Source organism: Macaca nemestrina, chromosome 8, assembly GCF_043159975.1.
Source record: "Macaca nemestrina isolate mMacNem1 chromosome 8, mMacNem.hap1, whole genome shotgun sequence".
NCBI classification, from domain to species: Eukaryota; Metazoa; Chordata; class Mammalia; order Primates; family Cercopithecidae; genus Macaca; species Macaca nemestrina.
In genome coordinates this window covers 2,224,951-2,233,402 of record NC_092132.1, presented here as the reverse complement: position 1 = coordinate 2,233,402, position 8,452 = coordinate 2,224,951, and the positions used below count along the sequence as shown (strand labels likewise).

At 51.8% G+C, this 8,452-nt stretch overlaps 1 long non-coding RNA gene across 1 annotated transcript; it reads left to right on the top strand.

The window, feature by feature from the left end:
- The first annotated feature begins 444 nt into the window (after window positions 1-444).
- On the top strand, window positions 445-6,326 carry LOC139355728 (uncharacterized). The gene is made up of 3 exons (XR_011606645.1): window positions 445-1,009; window positions 3,588-3,741; window positions 4,676-6,326. It is a non-coding gene; the product is annotated as an uncharacterized lncRNA (long non-coding RNA).
- The last annotated feature ends 2,126 nt before the right edge of the window (window positions 6,327-8,452 follow it).

The window sequence follows — 8,452 nt, the reverse complement described above, 5'->3', positions numbered from 1 at the left end:
TGCTCTTTCTTTGCGACTGATACAAAGTGGGGACAAACGCCGCTTCCAGTGATGCCCGGGCCCCAGGAGGCTGGGGGAGAAGCGCCCGCTGCCCGGCCTTCAACCTGAGCTGCCTCCAACACTTCCCAGCCCAGACCCCTGCAGCTGTGAGGCGAGGCGGAGAGGGGCTGCCTGCGGGGAGGGGGCTGCCTGCGGGGAGGGGCTGCCTGCGGGGAGGGTGCTGCCTGCGGAGAGGGGCTGCCTGCGGGGAGGGGGCTGCCTACGGGGAGGGGGCGGCGTGCGGGGACGGGGCTGCGTGCGGGGAGGGGGACTCCCTGCGGGGAGGGGCTGCGTGCGGGGAGGGGGCTGCGTGCGGGGAGGGGCTGCGTGCGGGGAGAGGCTGCGTGCGGAGAGGGGGCTGCGTGCGGGGAGGGGCTGCGTGCGGGGAGGGGCTGCGTGCGGGAGGCGGCTGCCTGCGGGGAGCGAGCTGACTATGGGGAGGGAGCTGCCTGCGGGGAGGGGGCTGACTGCCGGGCAGGCCGCGTGGTTCCCCCGAGAGTGGAGGACCCGTGACGTCAGGCAACATTTCTCCAAAGCCTCCCTCACCTCGTCCTTTGGGATCTGGGGTGCTCAGAGGAAGGGGGAAGCCGGGTGGGTGTGGAGAGGGTCACTGGAGAGGGGAAAGGCCGGAGTGATCCCCTTGGGGAGGAGGCAGAGGAGAAGCTGTGGAGACCCAGAGAGAAGAGGTGGGGTGCGCCTGGGCCTCTCAAGTTTGTTTCCCAGAACCCGGGAAGATTACGGTAGAAGGGAGGACCCTGTGGGGAAGAAGCTTCCAGAGACCTTCTGGAGAGGTGAGCCAGGGCCAGCCAGGGCCAGAAGCAGAAGGCCAGCTGCAGACCCCAGGCCAGCTGCAGTGGAGAGTCAGTGCTGCAGGAGGCTTGGGAACCAGGGCTGCCCTCCTTGGGCTGAACCCTGTGCCTAGAAGACCATGGCCCTGGGCAAAAGCGCTGCTTTCTGGGCCCACTGGCGGGTAGGGCATGACACCATGGTGCTAGGGGCAGGGGGCGACATGAGATGGTAGACAAGCGGCCTGAGTCACCAGGTACAACCACTGCACCCCATTGTGACTGCCCCTGGGTCCGACACAGATTTGGGGTGGTCGGGAATTTGCCTTGACCTCCTTAGGCACTCATGAGTTTCTAGGTTGAGCAAATACAAAGTCCAAGATGCCCAGTTTATTCTGAATCTCAGATAAACAACAAATAGTCATTTTTACCAATGTTGGGGACATACTTATGCTAAAATTGTTTATCTGAAATTCAAATTTAATTGGGCATCTTACCCGGCACGGCTGGGTGGTGGCTGTCACACTGTGCAGTCGGAGGGACCAGGACGTCTCGGATGGAGGCGTCTGGCCAATGTGGGAGACCAGGACCTGGTCATGAGATGTGGCTCCTGGCATGGCAGGACAAAGCCTCTGCTGGTCGTCTGAGCCCAGCCCTGACCCCAGGCTGAGAACGCTGTCCGCCCAGACCCTTCTGAGCCCAGCCCTGACCCCAGGCTGAGAACGCTGTCCGCCCAGACCCTTCTGAGCCCAGCCCTGACCCCAGGCTGAGAACGCTGTCCGCCCAGACCCTTCTGAGCCCAGCCCTGACCCCAGGCTGAGAACGCTGTCCGCCCAGACCCTTCTGAGCCCAGCCCTGACTCCAGGCTGAGAGGGCCCTCCGACCCGACCGTTCTGAGCCCAGCCCTGACTGCAGGCTGAGACGGCCGCGCACCCAGGCTGTTCTGAGTCTAATGCTGACTCCAGGCTGAGACGGCCGTCCACCCAGGGCGTTCTGAGTCTAGCCCTGACTCCAGGCTGAGACAGGTGTTCATTCACCCAGACTGTTCTGAGCCCAGCCCTGACTCCAGGCTGAGACAGCTGTCCACCCAGGCTGTTCTGAATCTAGCCCTGACTCCAGGCTGAGACAGGCGTTCATTCACCCAGACCGTTCTGAGCCAGCCTGACCTCAAGTGATCTGCTCACTTTGGCCTCCCAAAGTGCTAGGATTACATGTGTGAGCCACCATGCCTAGCCCAGTTTACTCTTTACACTAGAATTGGCAGTAGGTGGGCCTGGTGGCTCACATCTGTAATCTCATCACTTTGGGAGGCCAAGGCAGGAAGATAGCTTGAGGCCAGGAGTGAAACCACTTTAGCAAGATTATAACAATGAGAGGAGGCCAGGCGTGGTGGCTCATGCCTGTAATCCCAGCACTTTGGGAGGCCGAGGCGGGTGGATCACAAGGTCAGGAGATCAGGACCATCCTGACTAACGCAGTGAAACCCCGTCTCTAATAAAACTACAAAAAAAAATAGCGGGATGTGGTGGCAGGTGCCTGTAGTCTCAGCTACTCAGGAGGCTGAGGCAGGAGAATGGCGTGAACCTGGGAAGCAGAGCTTGCAGTGAGCTGAGATTGCGCCACTGCACTCCAGCTTGGGTGACAGAGTGAGACTCGTGCTCAAAAAAAAAGGGAGGAATCTAACATAACTGTTTCCAGCTTGCTTCTAATCTCACAAGCTAACCTGCCTTTGCTCAGGTGGCATAGGCCAAGCTAACTATGGGAGGAATTTAGTTCATAGTTTAAAGTAAGGATGGGCCAGGCATGATGGCTCACACCTGTAATACCTTTGAAAGACCGAGGCAGGTGAATCACCTGAAGTCAGGAGTTAAAGACCAGCCTGACCAACATGACAAAACTCTGTCTCTACTAAAAAAAAAATAAAAATTAGCTGACATGGTGGCGGGCACCTGTAATCCCAGCTACTCAGGAAGGTGAGGCAGGAGAATCACTTGAACCTGAGATGCGGGAGGTTGCAGTGAGCCGAGATTGTGCCATTGTACTCCAGCCTGGGTGACAAGAGCGAAACTCCATCTCAAAACAAAAATAAATAAATACAAATAAAAAATAAAGTAAGGACGATAATAGTCTCTTCCCAAAACTACTCCACTCCTTGACCAAAGCCGCCTTTGTAAAACTAATGAAAGACCACAATGTTAGCATTATGGTAGGGGCTTGAAATTTTTTTTTTTTTTTAGATGGAGTCTTGCTCGGTCACCCAGGCTGGAGTGCAATGGCGCCATCTCAGCTCACTGCAATCTCTGCCTCCCGGGTTCAAGTGATTCTCCTCCTTCAGCCTCCGGAGTAGCTGGGATTACAGGCACCTGCCACCGCACCGAGTTTTTTTTGGGGGGGGTGTTTCGTATTTTTAGTAGAGACGGGGTTTCACCGTGTTGGCCAGGCTGGTCTCAAACTCTTGACCTTGTTATCTGCCTGCCTCGGCTTCCCAAAGTGCTGGGATTACAGGCGTGAGGCATGGCGCCTGGCCCAGGGGCTTGACTTCTGCTTATGAGCCAGGATAGGTAGTCAAGGAAGTGACCATATCGTTAGGATGAAGCCACCGTGGCCACTGTACAGTCAACACAGTGAGGCTTTGCATTTGCGCTGTGGTCCAGCTCATCCAAGCAAAGCTAGCTCCAGGAGAGAAATCCCCCCTCCCCAACTAGAGAGCATGCATATTTGATTTTCCCTGTCCTCAGACTGACCCTTTGCTCATTATAATAGAAAACACACCCCTGGGTGGAGATTTAAGATGCTAATGAGACACGCAACTGATGAACAAGCAGGTGCAGGTACTGCGCATGTGCACCCAGAGGACCCCCCCCCCCGCCCCCGCCCCGCCGAACATGTTTCCTAGCAACGCCTCTGCCCACCCGCGGTGAGTAATCATGGAAGACTCCCACGGAGGAGCCTCCCTGGTGCCAGTCTCTGCTGTCTCGCCCTTACCAGCAGACGGCCCTGAATCCTCTCTCTCAGGGCGTCCTGTCTCTTCTGCGTCGCACTTTCAAAATATTCTTTCTCCTTTGCAATACATTGCTCTGTGCTGCTTCTCCTTGGCTGCGTGTCTCTTGTTTAAATTCTTTTAAACTAGCCGGGCGAGGTGGCGGGCGCCTGCAGTCCCAGCTACTCGGGAGGCTGAGGCAGGAGAATGGCGGGAACCCGGGAGCGGAGCTTGCAGTGAGCTGAGATCCGGCTACTGCACTCCAGCCTGGGCGACAGAGCGAGACTCCGTCTCAAATAAATAAATAAATAAATAAATAAATAAATTCTTTTAAACGAAGAAGACAAGAATGGAGGCCTCCCAGCAGCCGTCACCGTTTCTGGTGCCGTGACTCGGATGGAGGTTTGTCCGCGTCGTTCACTCCGGTTTCCCTTCCCCGCGGCGGGTACCGTGGCAGTGCCAGGCTGCCTGGTTGGCTGCTGCTGCTTTTCCCAGGGCTGTTTCAGTCAAGCTCTGGGAAAGGTTTCTAAGTTGCCTGTACCCTTTCTGTGGATGTATGTGCTGCTGTCCTCTGGCTGCCTCTGCACCGCTCATCATTATCCTAACCACATGGGTTGCTCTCAACGTTCAGTGTTTGGGCTGTTTTGCTGCTTAATTTCACACCTTTCTGGACTCGTTTCAGACGCAGCTGTTTGCTGTCCCTCTGGTAGCACTCGGCCGCCACCTCGTGGCCATTGTGATTTATTGTCTGATCGCGTTTTCTGTTTTACAAAATTTTCTTTTTTTCTTTTTTCTTTCTTTTCTTTTCTTTCTTTCTTTCTTTCTTTTTTTTTTTTTTTTTTTTTTTTTTGACGGAATCTCTTTTGCCCAGGCTGGAGTGCAATGACACCACCTCGGCTCACAGCAACCTCTGCCTCCTGGGTTAAAGCAACTCTCCTGCCTCAGCCTCCCGGGTTGCTGGGACTACAGGGGTCTGCCACCACGCCCAGCTGATTTTTTATACTTTTAGTAGAGATGGGGTTTCACCATGTTGGCCAGGCTGGTCTTGAACTGCTGACCTCAAGTGATCCATCCACCTTGGCCTCCCAAAGTGTTGGGATTACAGGCATGAGCCACCGCGCCTGGCCAAAGTCTGTTTTGAGGGACACATTAAGAGTGCCCTGTCCCTCCAGACCTTATGCATTTTCCAGCTCCTTCAGATGGTCCTTCGACTGGCTTTCTTCGCTGAACAAAAGATGCTTAGTCATGTAGATGCCTGGCCGTGGGGATTGCATCAGGCATTCCAGGCATTGTAATTGGGCATCACCAATGGCCAACCAGTGAGGCAGGGAAAGGCTTGCTGGTGAGATGTCAGGCCTCCCAGCCAGCAGGGGGGGCCACCTCAGTCGGGCCTGGAGACTTCCAGCACCCAAGAGACCCAGGACGGTGCATGCCAAATGCCCGTGACCGCCTAGGGCCCTGGTTTCATGAGGATTCAAGGAGATGTCCCAGACCCTGTCATGGTCCAGCTCTTCATGAGGAGAAATGTGTGTAACTATGAATAGTAAGATGGGCAAACCTCCTAGTCCCTGCATTTAGAAGCGCTTTTCCTAAGACTTCCAGTATGTATGAATTCTTTGAAAACTATATGACTTTTATTTCTACTGATTTTATTCTGGATACTAAGGATGTGCCAAATGAGTCAGACACTAAGAGTCATCCTTTGAAATCACGTAGTGTGTTTTAGGCAGCTATCCTCAGAAACATCAGTGATGCCTGAACTTTTAAAACATCTGCTAGAGCAAAATTAAACGAGCATTTGGTAGTAATCTCACTTTGTGTTCAGTTAATAAGTGGTTGATAAAGTTTCTATATTTGTCTGGAAAAATTAAAAAAAGTTACATGTCATTTGAGGAAAATATGTAATCAGAAATTTTTGCATAGATTGATTCCAAAAAAGGCATTTCTAGCATTGTGGAACATGGTGAGACATTATATAAATTCCAGAAAGAAAGCAACTGGATTTAGAGATTTATTGTAAGACACAAATTCACTGCTGCCTTTACAGTAAGAAATGTATGTGCTAACCATATATGCTGTATTTATTTCGTTGTTAAGCATACTTTCAGTTTGCTCCACGTTCATGAGAATACAAATGGTCCCCAAAGGGAAGAGGAAACTTAGTCTTTTTTAAATGACTTATGGGAGACCCTCCCTCACCGTAGACCCATTAATCAAACCTGAAACTCAGTCTATTATAACATATATTCAAAATCCAGGTCAGGTGCGGCTGGCCATCCAGGAATATGGAAACACGGTGCTGCCCTCGCCTGGGCAAGTGAAACAGAAGCCCAAAGTGCTGCCTGGAGGCTGGGTCCTGTTGAAAACCTAGAAGGAAGGCTCCCCAGCAGATCAACTTCTTCCTAAATGGAACGGACCTTACCAAGTGCTGTGAACCACCCCCAGTGGCTGTAAAGCTGCAGGGAATCGCCAGTTGGGCCTGCATGACCAGAATTAAACTTTGCAATAAACCTTTACAGAAACCAGAGGAAGCCGCTCATTATACCCAAGAGCTCAAAGAGGCTCTGAAGTTTCTATTCAAGAAAACAACCCCAGATGGGGCTGATCCAGAAGACAAGTAACATCTTCCTTTTCTGGTGCTCGCCTGCTGTGCTCTAAGCGCTTTTAGAGATGCTGGTCCGTGTGCTAGGGAAGCAATTAACATAACATAATTATGTTAGTCTATTAAACATAACTCAGCCTGGCTGGCTTTCCATGACTACCAAACGCGGGGAATATGCCAGACCTGTGCCCGTGGAAGACTCTGGCCTCCCAGCACACCTCCAGGAGCAAACTCACTGGCCAGCAGGATGGGGATAGCAGCCCCAACAGTCAATACAAAGGGATTTTATTGGATGGGGTCATGGGTTCCCTAAGTTCCCTCTCTTAACGATCAACAGTAGTTCAAATGTCCCAAAAGGAGAAATGCTTTCTTAGCGTATCTTTTATCTGGAGTATTTCCCCTTCTGCCTTTACAGCAATCATGCCAGTTCCAACATTTTGCAGGAAAACTCCAAGAGAGTCCGTGTATATGAACCTTTGTCACTGGGTCACTATCTAGTCCACACATCTGCAGGATATATCTGCAGGATATATCCATATACTGATAAATGGACAACTCGCCCATGCAATCAATTTCCTGCTCTATGCTGTTCCCTGACTGGCAGGGTCTCTACTTCCTGTCAACAAAACTAGGACGGGGTTTCTGCTGGGGCTGCCTTCACATGGGAAGCCTTTAATCACTCTATCTCAATATATCCTCTGGGGACCATCAACATTTCCTGTTAAAGATAACTACACTTGGCCGGCCGCTGTGGCTCACACCTGTAATCCCAGCACTTTGGGAGGCCGCGGCGGGTGGATCACAAGGTCAGGAGATCGAGACCATGCTGGCTAACACGGTGAAACCCTGTCTCTACTAAAAAAATTACAAAAAATTAGCCGGGCGTGGTGGCGGGCACCTGTAATCCCAGCTACTTGGGAAGCTGAGGCAGGAGAATGGCGTGAACCCACGAGGCAGAGCTTGAAGTGAGCTGAGATCGTGCCACTGCACTCCAGCCTGGACAACAGAGCAAGACTCTGTCTCAAAAAATAATAATAATAAAAAAATAAACTAAATGTGGTGGGACCCTAAGAGGGGAACCCTATTTAAATAACTTGTTAACACCACCATCCAACTCTACCATCCCCTAATGGACCCAGTGAGCACCGTTTAAAGAACTTGTTAACACCACCATCCAACTCTACCATCCCCTGATGGACCCAGTGAGCACTGCCAACATAGCTGCACAAAACCTTTCACTCGTAGGCCAGAAAATAGAAAACCCTCTTTTATAGAACCTCCACTGCTTTCACCACTTTAATGAAAAATACTTTTGTAGCACACGAAGTTTTGGGGGTTGTGGATCTCCAGTGTATCTACGACTCCCTGCACTCTGGAAGGGACAGCGTTCCATCGCTTACAGCTCGCCCCATCTAACCCCCCATGGGCTACTGTGTCTCTCCCTTTTCCCATGTACCAACATCGCGCGAGCCCCCGCTGAGCAGGACCCCTTATTCCCTTGGGTTTAGTGTCATCCTCTCTATTGGGATTAGCAGGGACAGCTGTGGGAGACAGAGCCTTAGGAATCCAGCATAAACTGTCTTGGGAGACCGAATGGCCCTCCAGCAAACGGCAGAGGGCCTCAGGAGTCTTCAACAGCAGCTGGACTCCCTGGCTGCTGTAGTCCTGCAAAACTGAGGGACCTTAAATCTTCTCATGCCAGACAAGGAGGAACATGTCTGTATCTAAAAGGAGAATGCTGTGGCTACATCAGTCAGCCCAGTTTGGTCCTAGAACATATTAAAAACATCGTTACCCAGGCAGACAAAATTGAATCTTTAGGACTTCCATGGGAACTTGGAAGCAATGGCTGTTGTCTGCCCTACTCCCTTTAATAGTGCTGATTATTGTCATACTTTTAGCCTTAACTTTTAGTCCAACTTTGTTTTGTTATTGTTGTTGTTGCTGCTTTTCTGTTTTAAGATCTTTTATTAGAACACAGTCATTCAGAAGCCATTGAGCCATCAGGCAGCAGGAAGGAAGGTGGGGTGGAGCAGGCCCTGTGAA